This window comes from Bison bison, unplaced genomic scaffold, assembly GCF_000754665.1.
Source record: "Bison bison bison isolate TAMUID 2011002044 unplaced genomic scaffold, Bison_UMD1.0 scf7180017864371, whole genome shotgun sequence".
In the NCBI taxonomy this organism is placed as follows: domain Eukaryota; kingdom Metazoa; phylum Chordata; class Mammalia; order Artiodactyla; family Bovidae; genus Bison; species Bison bison.
Window position 1 is genome coordinate 15,299,903 of NW_011494943.1, and position 15,221 is coordinate 15,315,123.

The window sequence follows — 15,221 nt, forward strand, 5'->3', positions numbered from 1 at the left end:
AAAATCCAGGCCACACTTAAAAGCCTTGTGATCTGAGCAAAATACCTCTTTGAGCCTGTTTCTCTTGTGTAAAACAGCTACAAACGTTTTTACCCAGTCTCCCTCTAAGGGTTGTTCCCTGACTTGAGGAACAGCTAAGGGGCTAGTGTGTCTGGAGCAGAGGGAGCCGAGAACAGGCTCAGTGTGGACAGGTGGCCAGAAAGGGGGCCTGGTTATCCTGAGATGAGAACCTAGTGGATTGTTGAGTATTGGAGACAGGCTTTCATTTTTTCAAGTGTCTTCTTATTATGCAATGTATATGTCATGTAGAATATAGACAGTATGTATATATGATATCTAATGTATATGTAAGTTATGAAGCAGAATAAAATGCAGACCCGTAAGCCCTCTACCCACCATGACTCTTGTCTAGCTGAGTCCCGTCCTCCTCCTCTCATCTCCCAGCCCCACACCCACATGCCCCTGAATGCTGTTTTTTTCATTCTCTCTCTTGTGAAGGAGAGTTTCAGTACTTTATATGTATCTCTAAACATCACATTTTTTAATTTGCTTATTTTAGAGACTTACAAGTACAGTGTCACCTAGGTATGTACCTAAGAGAAACGAAAACACATGTCTGTGCAAAGACTTGCATGCAGGGCAGCGTTGCTCAAAGGAGTCAGATGGTGGAAGCAACCCAAATGTCTATCAGCTGGCGGATGGGTAAACAGAACGTGGTAGATCCACACAGTAGAATATTAGTTGGCAATAAAAGGGAATGAAGTTCTGATACATGCTACAACACGATGAACTCCAAAAGCATAATGCTAAGTGAAAGAACCCAGACACAAGAGGCTCCATATGGTGTGATTCCATCTATATGTAATGCCTAGCAAAGTCAAATCTACAGAGACAGAATATAGATCAGGGGTTGGCTGGGGGTGGGAATGACGAGTGACTGAAAATGGGCACGAGGGTTATTTTGAAGGTGATGGAAATGCACCGAAATTAGATAGTGTGGTAGTTGCACAATTCTCCAAATAATCTATTAATCATTGGATTGTGCACTTAAAATGGGTGAATTATGCAACAATAGGGAAGTGTAAATTACACTTTGATGAAGTTGTTTTTTAACAAGGCATCATAGAGAACTTCCCTGTGGCTAAGACTCCATGCTCCCAATGCAGGGAGCCCAGGTTCGATCCCTGGTCAGGGATCTAGGCCCCACATGCCACAGACAAGAGTTTGCATGCTGCAAGCAAAGTCAAAGATCCCACGTGTCACAACTAAGACCCATTACAGCCAAATAAATACATAAATATATATTTTTAAATGAAAGGCATCATATTAGAGTCTTCTAAGGTTTGTTTGGAGAAGGCAATGGCACCCCACTCCAGTACTTTTGCCTGGAAAATCCCATGGATGGAGGAGCCTGGTAGGCTGCAGTCCATGGGGTCGCTAAGAGTTGGACACGACTAAGTGACTTCACTTTCACTTTTCACTTTCATGCATTGGAGAAGGAAATGGCAACCCACTCCAGTGTTCTTGCCTTGAGAATCCCAGGGACAGGGGAGCCTGGTGGGCTGCTGTCTACGGGGTAGCACAGAGTCGGACACGACTGAAGTGACTTAGCAGCAGCAGCAGCAAGGTTTGTTTTTTCTCTCTCAATTATTCTTCTGAGAGTTTATTGTTGTTGTTACTGCAGCATTACAGTTCATTTATAACTTTATCATAGTCCATAATAATCCATTATGTGATTATTCCACATTTTTTCCTCCAAGCTCTAATCCTGTTATTGGACATGTGAGTTACTTTTTGTTTCTGTGGCTACAAAACAATTTTCCAGGAGCATTCTCACGCATCTCCTTGATATACATAAGTAATTTGATGTCTATTGAATCTAATAATAAGATATCAGGGGTTGTATACTGTATGTCTGTTTTCACCTCATTTTAAGGAATTCATTTTTACCGTATTTTACAAAAGTATTATTCCCCCAACAAATGAAAAATCAAAACAAAACCGAAACTGCTCCTCAATATTGAGAAATATGGCTCTAGGGAGTTAAAATTGCTGAGCCAAGGATATGCAGATGTTCAGAGACATGGCAAAGTTCAAGGGTGTCCGAATGTCAAACTGCTTTCTAAAATTGTTGTACTGATCTGAGCTCCGGTTGGCAGTGGGTGGGAGTTCCCACACCGCTCCACACCTTCATCAATACTTAGTGATTCTCCTATTTTTAAAATTTATGCCAATGTTGGCAAGACAGACTTTCTTTCCTTTGTTGCTAATGAGGCTGAATATCTTTTCATATGTTTATGGGGCAACTGTGCTTCCTCTTCTGTGCTATTGCTGTTTCCTTTGCCCCCCACTCCCACCTTCTCTCATTGACTCATACAGCTCTTTATATATTCTGGGTATTAGTCCTGTGTCATTTAAACATGGTGCAGAACTTATTCCTGGTTTGTAAGTCATTTGGATTTCCTGGTGAGAGAAGGTCTTACTTTTAAAGTAGCTAAATTTTCTCCATTTTTTCTTTTTTGGCTAGCACCTCTTGGCTCCTTGCAGACCATGCCGATTTCTTGGTCGAAGCCTCTGGGTGGCCCCGACTGAACTGATAAGCTCCGGAGCAGAGCATAGACCGACCCCTACCTCCAGGCTCATCTCAGTCCCACTTTACACTCAGTAGTTTATTCTGAAGCTTCTGTTTTCACCCCTGAGTCTTTCCTGGCCGCAAAGACTTCCCTTCATTTGCTTGTAGAACCCTGACACTCCTCAAATTTCAGCTCTGGCACAACCTCTTCCTCCCACTTTCTCTCTTCTTTCTCTTTTTCCCCCACAGTCCAGAGGTCTTTTAGGGATTTCCCTGGTGGCTGAGATGGTAAAGAATCTGCAATGCAGGAGACTCCGGTTCAATCCCTGGGTCGGGAAGATCTTCTGGAGGAGGGAATACTCCAGTATTGAATTCCATGGACAAAGGAGCCTGGCGGGCTACAGTCCATGGGGTCACAGAGTTGGACAGAACTGAGCGACTGACACGTCCACACACAGAGGTCTTTTACTTTTATTTATTTATTTTTACAGCTATCAAGCCATGGCTTCACAGGGAACGGGTTCCAGCAGTGCAGCCTCTCTGTCACTGGTTCTCACAGACTGGGGTTCTCTGGGTGGAGCAGGCTGGCACTTCAGTTGAACCCAAAGAACTTTCTTTTTTGCTTCCTCCTTTTTCTGATCATGTTCTTTCACACGTTTCAGGAAGCTATCTCGGCTGGTGGAGTAATTCCTGTGCTCAGTGTGTACCTTAACTCTCTTGGCAAGAATCTTGCCTTTATCTTGTTTGTTTCCGACAATGCCAGCTGCACGCTGTGTACATTGTAGGCGCTTCCCGTTTGTCATGGGGACACTGGTGTTCCTTGTTAAATGGTCCCCTTCCCTTTACATCTGCAGCAACCCCCTTCTGGTAGGTTCGGGTGAAGATGTGGCCAAAGGAGCAGCTCCCCGTTTCTAAAAGGCCTGGAGAGCATACAACAGGAGCCTCTCCTCCCCACTTTTTGTTGGTCACTCTGGTGAGTTCCTGGAAGGTGGTGGCTCAGAAAGAGAGGCACAGCCTACTTTTCATAGGAGCATTCCTTCCTCTGGTCCACAGGCCCCCAGCCAGGCTGAGGATCAGATGATTAATGGTACACAGGTTTATTTTTAAATATTTGTTTATTTGACTGCACCAGGTCTTCGTGGTAGCCTGTGGGATCTAGTTTCCTGACTGAGGAACGAATTTGGGTCCCCTGCACTGGGAGTGCAGAGTCTTAGCCACTAAAGTCCCAGTACATAGGTTTTTGAATATTAAAATGGGATGCATTTTACTTCAGATAAGTTGCTGTTGTTCAGTTGCTAAGCTGGGTCGGACTCTTTGTGATCCGGTGGACTGTAGCATTCCGGGCTTCCCTGTCCTTCACTATCTCCTGGAGTTTGCTCAGACTCATGTCCATTGCGTCAATGATGCTATCTAACCACCTCATCCACTGTCACCCCCTTCTCCTCCTGCCCTCAATCTTTCCCACTATCAGGGTCTCTTCCAATGAATCGGCTCTTTGCATCAGGTGGCCAAAGTATTGGAGCTTCAGCATCAGTCCTTCCAATGAATATTCAGGGTTGATTTCCTTTAGGATTGACTGGTTTGATTTCCTTGCTGTCTGAAGGACTCTTTGCTTTCTCCTGCTAATCCGGCAGGATTGATCATTAATGATTCTCATCATCACTGACCATCTTGATGCCTTATCACTTATGCTGCTGCTTCTTCTCTCTGCTCTCCAGAGAAACACTTTCTGTTTTCTGTCTTTGGCAAAGAAAACCTCCCTCAAACAGAAGAGGTCTGTCTGTCCACGTCTCTTTTTCTTCAAAAGAAGTCCATCACTTTCAGTGGTTCCTGGGAAGAGGTGGTCCTCAGACCCCTCATACCTGCTCGTCTGCTAGTGAATGGACCGCAGAGTATCCATGTTCCTGGTAGATCTCATTTCAGGTTTGAGGAAGGCCCCTGGGCTGGTTAAACCCCTGAGATGGTGTAGAGGGGTCCTGACCCAGTTAATGTGTTTGTTGGTGCAGCGTGAGGGCCATGGCTGTTCTGGCAGTCTCATCTGTCCTGTGGCTTGGCCTGAGCCTGGAGTTGAAAACCCTTAGATTTTTTCACGTGAAAAATTACCAGTTTGTTTATGTGCATCTGATTTACCTCTTGTCTAAATGCAGAATATCTGCAGAATTCAGTCTTACTGCTTTTGACTCAGCAATCGTATCCTTTGAGAAAATTTTAACTTTCCTGTCTTCTTTTAGGTCTTCCCTTCAGTTTCATGTACAGCACACACCTGGTCAGCAAACTACTGTTTTGTTTTACTTGTTTATATTTTAGCAAGACATTCTTGTTGTTTTTTAATGTTGACATCCCAAGGACTGTGCCCTGTAGATGCCCTAAGCACCTGTGGCCCCGGTCTGCGCTGTGCTCCGCCTCTGGGATGTCAGGCCCCCAGCCGCAGGAAGCAGGGGAAGGGGAGGTGCACTGTATCACTCCAGGCCCAGGCAGAGGCCCAGCTCTGCCACGGCCGTGGACAGTGACAATCTCTGCCTCCCAGGCCAGGAACATCTGAGTAATCTTTGACTCACATCTGTTCTGTCTCCTCTTGCCTAATCCTGCCTGGTCTTCATTAAAAATATCTCCTTCCTTTTCTGTTGTTCGCTGGTTTCTCTGCACATTCCTGAGACCACGGGGTGCGGGCACCTTGCTTGTGCTGGAGATGGTCTCACTGACAGACTCCCTGTATGTTCATCAAGCAATTCCCAGAGCGGTGACAGGCCCTGAGCCCTGCCTGGGGGTGTCGCTTGGCTGAGCCCTGACAGGAGGGGTAGGACTTGATCAGGCCAGTCGCTGGAGGACTCGCATTTGAAGCAGAGGAGAAAGAGAAAGCAAGTTCCCCGGGTCAGCACAGGGCTGTGAGTGGGGGCTTGGCGAGCTGGCTGTGGCTGCCAAGTTGAGGTGGGCGGCCAGACTTCCTCCTGAGGAAGGGCTCGCATTCGATGGCGCCAGGACCACAATTGTGTTTCAGGGTGTTCAGTGAAGATGTGATTAGCAAACTCTGGAGGCCCAGAGGCGGCAGGAGAAGCCAGGGCTCAGGGCCCCACAGAGCCTAAGGAAAGTGGGAGACTCAGGGTCTACTGAGGGTGAGTGGATGGGGGCTGGGTGGGGGAGTTGAGGGGTGACGGTGCCTTGGAAGGCGTGTTCCTCGGTGGCAAACATGTGAGCGGCAGGTCTGCGGGGCGCAGGGGATGAGGATTTGGTTCTGGAGGGCGCTGGTTCTTTGTGGGAGGGAGGTGGGTGACTGAGAAGCCAGCTTCACACTCCCGTCTCCTCCAGTCCGCAGTCCCTCCTGTGATGCCCAGACCCTCTGCCCCCTGTCCCTGCCTCCTGTAGGTGGACTGGGCATCTGCCCCAGAGAACCTTCTAGGGGGTGTGAGTCCCTTCCATTCCCGGGACCAGCGCTGTCATGAGTTCAGCAAGTTTCCATCTTGGTCGCTGTTAGGTGCGTGTGTGGGAGTGGCAGGTAGGAACCGCCCAAGGGAGCCCAGGGGCAGTCAAACCACTGCCCAGGACTCCAGAAGGCAGGCTCTGAGCCCGGGGCCTCCCATGAAGCCAGGCCTAGTATTTTGCCCTGATCGCGCCCCCATCACCAAAATTAATAATCCCTTCTGTGCTCTGGGGGCTGCGTGGGTGCTGGGGGGTAACGTGACAATGCATATTAATGTCAGGCCATGTCTATGGAGCAGGGCATCTACGGGCTCTACACATTTTAATGTAAACTTCCCAGCAACCCTATGAGTCAGCTACTATTTGGTTCCCATTTTACAGATGAGAAAACTAAGGCATGGAGAGGTTAGTGAGTTGACTAAGGTGGTACAAGAGGTGAACCCCAAGTTCAAGTGCCCCCACTGTGAGCCGCCCGCTGCCCACTCCTCCCCCACCTTCCGCAAGGCTCTCTGCCTTGGTCCACTCTCACCAAAGTGTCACATGCCACGTTCTTTCCAGGCAGGGTGTTCTTATTTTTAATCCTTAGTCTTAATCCTGCTCCTCCTGCTTCTGCCCTCCCGAGGTTATCTTTGTTCATGGTCCCACGTGAATGGGGGAGGACACCTTCCTCTTCCTGGCTCCGCCCCTTTCTCCAGGCCCACCACCACTGTCCCCACCTTGGGACAGACCCTCATCATTTCCACTAGCCCCCTCCCCTAGGCTCCCCTATCCTTACAGCTGTGGCAATGAATGCTTGTCCCAAAGTGGGGATCTGACCACAGCATCCATTCCTGGGAGCCCCTCCTGGCTCCACATTGGCTGGGGGATAAAATCTGCACTCTGGAGTGTGAGGTCCAGAGTCCCTCCTGTGTTGCCCCTCCCTCCCCAGGGCTCCAGCTCTTGCCCCACCTGCACAGGCCCCTCTATCAGCGCTTCCCAGAGGGCCAGTACCCTGGCAGATCTGGCCCTTGATAAAGTGTTCAGCAGTCAGCAAGAAAGCAAGAAAATCAAAGGACGGTGAGATACAGAAAATCGATCAGGACACATCGGCCAAGTTGCCAGCTGCCCTATCTTGGTCACAGTATCTTATATTCTAAGTGTTCTTCTATCTTTTATTTTTTAATAGTTCAAATACTTCTCTCATAAATCAGTGCTGGGAGAAAAAAGATGACTTTTTTTTTTAATGTCCTCATGGGGCAAACTACACGTTTGCCACTGTAGTCAGATTCCTTTCATATGCTGACAGTTCAAGGGCTGACAGAAGCTTGCCCCACTGGCACGTCAAGCAGACCCTGATCCTTGGGCTCCTGAGTCTTTCCTACTATTCTTTCCTTTCGTCTGCAATGCTTACGGTCCCCAGAGTTGGTTATCACCACTGTCCCCCAAGGCTGGACCTTCCTTCCCCCAAAGCAGGTCTGCACTGCCATCATCACATCTGCATTTCCAGAGCCTGCTGCGGGCCCAGCCACCCACGCACTTGGCTGGTTCGCTGAGCAGTTGAGTGTATGGTGGTGAGGGGCTGTGGGTGGGTGTGCCCAGGCGCCCACTGGCCTCAGCTGTCAGGCCGGGGCACGGCCAGCTCTCTCCTGCTCGGACGGCCCTACTGGGTGCCAGAGACTCTTCCCCAACCCCAGTGGGGCCCAGCTTGGAGCTCAGAATCCTAACGGACCTTAACTCACTGTCCCCAGAGGGGCCAGGAAACTAGGTAAAACCGCCCATGCCCTGAAGCCTGGAGATCATCTCTCCTGGAAGCCTGGGGACTCAGGTCAGACAGAAGACAGAGGTGGAGGGGAGAGGGAGAGGCTGAGTGAGAAGCTGAGAGAGAGACTCAGAGGGAAACGCAAGGCCTGAAGTGGCAGCAGAGAGGGCAACATGGGGAGCCACAGAGACGGGGGCTGGGAGGACAGCTGCCATCAGAACGGTGTGCAGGTGGCGCCTGGAACCAGAGTCTGGCCAGCCTCCTGCTGGGCGGTGTGCCTGCACCTTGACATACCCAGGGCCCCCTAAGGGCCTCCAGCCCCACTGCCAGCCCCAGCAGCAACCTGCACCCGGCCTGGTCTCCATGTCCCTCCCCTGGGACCCTTCTATAAACAAATGCCCCAGAAGGCATCAAAGGTGGGTAAGAGGAGGGGTTCCTAGGGGAGAAAACGACACCTTGGAGTAGTTTCCCTGCTTTAGGAGACATTGAGCAGATGTCTCCAGAGGGCCTTTCATGAAGACATCAAGCACAAAGTCTGTGGAGGAAGAGAGGCAGTGGCCTTCTGTGGCTGGGCAAAGGCCCCCTCAGGTCACCTCCCTGGACAGTGGGGTGGGTGGGTTGACCAATGTGCGTAAGAGGAAGAAAGAACCTGAGCTGATTCCCTTTTATCTTAGCAGAACTTCTGTGATGGTTAGCCGGCCAGGGAGACACCTCTCCATGGAGGAACCTGGATGGGGCAGGCCCAGTGGGAACCAGTCATCTTGGGGGGGTGGTGGTTGGAGAAGCTAGTGCTGTTCACTGCACATGACTGCCACTGACCTGGCCACCGGGATGCTGTGGGGATGCCACGTGGGCAGGAAGCAGAGCACAGGGTCTCTAAAGGGCTTAGAAGCTGGGCTCACTGGCATGGTCCCATCGATCTTGACTCCTTGGACAAGTGAAGCCAGGGCTGAGCCCCGGGCCAAATTAAGCTTTCTGAGGTGCCTGTGTTTATCAGATGAAGACAGGCCCATGGAAGGTGAGAAAAACTCAACACGGATGAGAGCACTCAAAGTCACATCCGTTTAGACTTGACCTTGCCTTCCAAGCTGTGAAGGGCACAATGGACAAAGGGATGTCAGGAGGGCAATGACTTCGAGTCTCGTTGCCTTCCTACAGCCTTGGTCCATGGGACCTGAGAGATGGCCCTCAGGGTCATCACTCATGGGCCCTGGAGCTTTGGGGTGAGCTCCCCAGAAGACCTGAGCTACTGGTTACTGAAGGAGCAGGAAGGCCCGGCTCTGGCCCCTGGGATCCCTTCAAGAGCAGGAGGTATGAGTGCCCCACAGGGGGCCATGAGGCAAGAGACGAGGGCCCTGGTTCTCCCTGGCACCTGCCTACCTCTGAGGGTCTCCCACTGGCTGGGAGGGATCCGAGGAATGTGGCTTCTTAGGTGAGGGAATTTCTGAGCTAAGGTCAGTCAGTCAGTCAGTTCAGTCACGCAGTTGTGTCCGACTCTGCGACCCCATGGACTGCAGCACGCCAAGCTTCCCTGTCCATCAACAACTCTTGGAGCTTGCTCAAACTCATATCCATTGAGTCGGTGATGCCATCCAACCATCTCATCCTCTGTTGTCCCCTTCTCCTCCTGCCTTCAATCTTTCCCAGCATCAGGGTGTTTTCCATTGAGTCAGTTCTTCTCATCAGGTGGCTAAAGTATTGGAGTTTCAGCTTCAGCATCAGTTCTTCCAATGAATATTCAGGACTGATTTTCCTTAGGACGGACTGATTTGATCTCCTTGCAGTCCAAGAGCTAAGGTCAAGGTACCTTCTAATCTAATCTGCTCTCATATCAAGGACCTGAGAGGAGCACCACTCCTATCAGCTGGCCTGATAAGAGCACTCAGGCAGGAGGTGATGGTCCAGGTCAAGAGAAGTAAAAAGGATGAGGGGAGGGGCAGGGCAGAGAAACCTCTGACTCAGGACAAGCAGGCGGCTAACTTGCTCTGACCATGGAAGAGCCACCAGCCACGGTGCGTCGTCAGGGATGACGCCTGGTCTGTCCGCCCCTTCCTTCTGCTCCTTGGGGATCAGTTGCGTCTTGCCCTGGAAGCAGGTTGTCACAGAGCCACAGCTGGGATCACTGCCTGAGCCTCTGCCCATCTCAGGGCATCCTCCTGACTGTGGCCTGGACACCTTGCACTTTCGACTCAAAGGCCTCCACATCCTCACCACCCTCCTGGCGTGAGGAGCTCGGCTGGGCACCTGGGGCTGTGGGCCAGAGCTGCAGCAGCTTAAGGAGCCAAGATGAGTGCTCGGCTGTCACAAGCTCTGAACAAAGTGCAGGAGGCCCAGTCCTGCAGTTTATGGCTGGTTAGCGGAGGTGATTAGATGGCTGTCATTATCGGTAGCTCATACCTTCCTCCTCCTGTCTCTGCTGACACCACTCCAGCTTTGGCCAGTCCTCACCCCCGCCTTACACCCTTGCTCTCCTGGGTCTTTCTATTTTAAAAATATTTATTTGGCTGCGCCAGGTCTTGGTTGCGGCATGTGGGATCTAGTTCCCTGACCAGGGATGGAACCCAGACCCCTGCATTGGTAGCGCAGAGTCTCAGCCACTGGACCACCAGGGAAGTTCTTCCTATGTCTCTCCTGCTCTCCACAATGCACCTTGCACTCCCAGAGCGGGTCTTCAGTGTCTGCTGACTGACTCAACGACTGGCGGGCCCTGGGAGCGCAGTGCGGAGGTGTGACTGACGGCACAGCTGGGACACATGCTCGCTTGCAGTTCCACGATGGGGGGCGGGGGGTGCTGATCTGAGTGGGGGTCATGCTGGGGCTGGGGCTGCTGTGCCACCAGCCACAGGTAAACATGGGCTGGGCCGGGGGAGCTTAGTGGTGCCCTAATGACCGGGAGGGACACTTGGATTCTCCAGATGACATGCTCAGATGACAGACACGGTCAGTGCCCAGACACAACCCCGGAACCTCGGGTGGGGGTCTCTGCCACACGCCTCACATCGTCAACCTCTACCCTCTAAGTGACGTATGCTTCCTTTCTCCTCTGTCTGCATACGTGGCTGACATCGCCTGTGCTGGGGTATGAGGAGGGCCAGGGCAGGGGGGAGGCAGGATCAAGGCAACCTGATCGTTCCGTCCTGGGCCTCTACCCTTCTTCCCACACGTTCCCTTGGCTGGAGTCACTTCCCCGGGCCTTCCCTCCACCCTTACTTCTCTCTCCTCTGAGAGCCTTTGCCAGCACCCCTTTATGATAGCCCTCCCTGCCGGGGCACTCCACCCCCTTCCCCTGCCTAATATTCTTCCTACCACCTGTTACTACATGCAATTATGTTTCTCTCTGTGTGTGTCGTTCGCTTATCTTTTAATTATCTGTCTCCCCCACTTCATGTAAGTTTCATGAAAGCAGGGACCATGTTTGTCTTATGGATTATTGTCTGTCTGGGGCCTGGAACAATGTAAGGCATAAGTGGGCACCCAACAAACTTTTGTTGAAAGAAAGGAAGGAAAAATGGTCTTCGTCCTGATCTTCACCCCTCGCACCCCAAGCGCTGCACAGATCACACAGAGGCTGGGAAAACCCACCCCTTCCACTGCCTCCCACTTTGAGGGCCCAGCACTGGCCGACTGGCTGTGCCTCTCACACCCTGTTTGCTCTGGGCGGCAGAAATGAAAGTTGGCCTGACTGTCCCAGTTCTCATGGCTTTTCCATTCATTCTGCGGTATTCTCTTGGCTCATGGACAGGTTACTCTTGTTTATCTCAGTCTTGTTTTTCCAGACTGGACCAACTTCGGGGTCAACCCGGGACCCATAGCCCATGACGTCCCTCAGCTCCCTCCCCTCGCCCTCCAGAGGCCCCAGGTGACTCACTGCCTTGGTTGGAAGCTTTGCAGTTTCCCCTGCCTCAGCGCTGCCGCTCCACCACCATCACTGCGGCCCTGCTGGATGCCTGGCTGCTCCTGCTCTGGCTGCTGACTTTCTGGCCACCCCTGCTTCTAGGGGCTGGAAGAGAGGATTTCCCTGCTGAGTGATCATCGTTCCGTTCAAAACTCATCGAAGTAGCCATGTCCTTTCAGAGTCAGATCAGTTTTCTCTCCAGGAATTCGGGGCAAGTTCTCCAGGAAGCAGGTCTGATGATGCCGCCCCTGCCTGGAGGCCGCTCTGCTAGAGGGTGTGCCCTTTGACCATGTGCCACCTGAGCGCCAGGCCTACCTCCCAGAGCTTGCATGGGGTTTGGATCTGGCGTGCAGACCCCTGATCCCTACTCCGGCAGTGCTGGTGGGCCTGCCTTCTGGGGGCACTCCTGCTCGCTCCCTGCTGTCCCTTTCCCAGGTTAACCCCTGCTTGCCCTGCGGCTCTGACACTATGCCGTGTCCCAGAAGCCTCTGTGACCCTTGCCATCTGGGTGAAGTGCCCTTTCTCTGCACTGTGAGGGCCTGAAGAGAACAGTGCTGTGCCCGTCTTGCTCATTCTTACATCCCAATGTCACCTGGCACGTTGAAGGCACTTGATGAAAACTGTAGAGTGAACAGATTGTGCGTGTTTGCCTCTTACAGTGACTTAGAGCTGGGGAACCCATCTCCACGGCCTTTGACTTGGTATTCTCTGCAGCCGAAGGTCAAGGCCGCTGCCAAGGCACGTGCTGAAGAGGAGGTGACTGGTGTCTCAGCCCGCTGGGGGCAGGGATGCTTTGTTGGCGGGGGCGGGGTGGGCACTGCTGGAGGCCCCTCTGTCCTTCCCATGTAGGAGCAAGGGTAGGGCTGCCAGATAAAATATAGGATAGCCAGGTAGATTTGAATTTTGGATAAACAGCTAATACGTTTTTAGTATATGTATGTCATACGTGGTGGTGGTGGTGGTGTGAGTCTCTCAGTCGTGTCCCACTCTTTGCCACCCCATGGACTGTAGCCCTCCAGCCTCCCCTGTCCATGGGATTCTCCAGGCAAGAATACTATAGTGGGTTGCCATTTCCTTCTCCAATGTCATATGTGGGACATACTCGTGCCAAAAAAAATTTTTTTAATTAAATTTAAATTTAACAGGGCACCCTGGGGGTGTTTTCCTTCTAAGTCTGGGAACCCTAGCAAGGCAGATGTGACCCACCAGCTGCTAGGGGATCTGAACTACTTTTATAAAGTGCATTCTGCTCAGTCTGGGTTCTTCCTGCTCTTTGAATGCTTTTGGCCAGAGAACAGGGAACGCTCAAGGCGTGGTTTCCAGGGCTGTCACTAGCACATTTAACCCAGTGCATCTCCCTGCATCTCAGTCCTTGACCCCAGGTATTGGACTCTGACTCCAGCTACTGGACTGGGTGGTCAGGGAAGGCCTTTCCGAGGAGGGGATGTTCGAGCTGAGATTTGAAGGAATAAGCCAAGTGATGATTGGGGAAGAACATTCTGGAGAGTGGCCCGTGAACTTGAGTCTGAGGACCACAGAGGTTAGTGTAGTGTAGTGAGCGTAGGAAGGGAGGGTTTGCATGGGGAAACCTTAGCCCACATCCTTGGTCCCCAAGAAGGGGTTTAAGGCTGTGCCCCTTGCCGGTCACCACCCCCCAACTGCAGGGTGGATGCTTCCCTGGCCTCCCAGGCTGAGGGCCTCAGCAGCAGGGACGGGGGAGGAAGCGAGTGAGTATCCATCCCCCGGGCTCAGGGATACTGGCAGCAGTGGCAAGGCCACGCGGCCCTGCTGCTTGACCGCACTGCGGTGGCATCGTCTGCTCTTTAAAGGGGTGGAGACATGCGTCCTTCGAGCTGAGTCCCTGTGTGACTGGCCCCTGTGGAGGCAAGCTGCCTCGCTCAGAGAGCCACCTCCATCCCCTTCTGAGAGCTCTGCTGGGGGCCAGGTGCTCTCCCCTCTAGGGGGAAGTGCTGCTGCTCAGGCCACAGGGCCGTGGGGGGATGGGGAGACCTCCCTCCCACCTCAGCAACTCTCCCCTGGCTCACAAGGGGCTTCCAGCCCTACACTAGGATGCTCAAATCAGGTCCCCAGTGAGGCTCTGCTCCTCTCTGCAGCCCTGTCCACCTCAGTCCTCCTCCTCCAAACCCAAACACACAGGCCAAACAATGCGAAATGGCTTGTTTCCAAGGACACAACTCACAAGGTACTTGTACTTGTGGCCTGCTGTTTGCCTGTTGGCATGTGAAGGAAGCTGTTTCTTAATTTAAAATGTCCATTAATTCCCTCTGGCTGGAGCGCTACCCCAACAAAACTTCTGTTCATGGCAGGTTTAAGCTTGGTCACTCAGAGGGGGTGGGCCCAGCTGTGTTTGCCCCATCAGAAGGTGTGCCCAGGGCAACAGGCACACTTAGGTCTTGCCATGGCTTGAGAGCGTATTCTGTCTATAAGGAGGCACTGGATCCCCACGGCCACCTTGGCCAGGCCCATGGGGAGCCCACAGTGCTGGGGTGGGGGGTGGGGGTGGTGTCCCTTTGCTGAGGCTCTTTGAGGTCTCTACAGGAGGAAACCCCATTTCACTACTACCTCCAGGCCCTTGGTGAGTCGTGCCAGGCATCCGACAGGAAAGAACCTTTTGTTCTGAGCTTGTAGAAAGTCTGAGCTGGACTTGTTATCTACTCTCAGTGCTTCCTGGATAGGGGGGCCTGGACGGGGCTGCGCTAGGGGCTGGCTCCCTGTCTCGGCAGTGGTTCCTTCCTCTCTTAGCCACTGCGGCTGGGGAGGCTGCAGTGGCAAGGTCTAGGCCTTCGTGAAAGGCTGGTGAGAGCTGATATTTATCTTTAGGCTGCTGATGGGGGAGGTGGGTGTATGGGTGTGGGTGGGTGGTAGGTGGCACAGTCTGGGAAAGGTCCCTGGCTTGGGAAAAGGGGGCACATCACCTAGTGTGTGTCTGTGTGCACGTGTGTGTGTGTACGTGTTGGGGTGTGTGTGCTGCAGAACTGAGGAGGCAGTGAATCCAGCCTCCCTGCAGAGTGACACCTCCACCTTCCAGGTTGCGAGGGAGGGCGAGTCCCCCGGGGTTGCGGGAGCGCCGAGGAGGGCCAAGCCCTGGGCCACGTCTGACACCTAGTGGCCACCTGAGCCCGGGGCGGGGCGAGGGATGAAGGTGGGAGGGAAAGGAAGGGCGTGGAGCCAGGGAATCTGGAAGCGCGGAGACCAGGCCGGAGGAGGGTGGCCGTTCACCGGTACTCCCCCTCCCGTCTTGCCCCGGGTCGTGCCTCGGCGGACCAGGCAGCCCACCCCCACTCAGCGTCGCCCGCGGCCTCCGAGTCCGGCCTAGGCTAGGCGGCCCCCGCACCCGCGGGGCAGCAGAGCCCCGTACGCCCCCGAACGCGGTGGACCCCGGAAGCCAGGTCGTGAGGCCCGCATTCGAAGGTTACCCGAGCTTGGGTCCGGAGGCCGGGTCGCTGTAGCCGCGGGTCTCGTGCCGCAGCCCCTATCACGCTGGGGTCAAGGTTCGGGCCTGGTGGGGCCCCGAAGCCAGACCAGGCACCATGGGGAACCCGGCCCAGTCAAGGGTACGCGGACCCGCCGGGGCACTT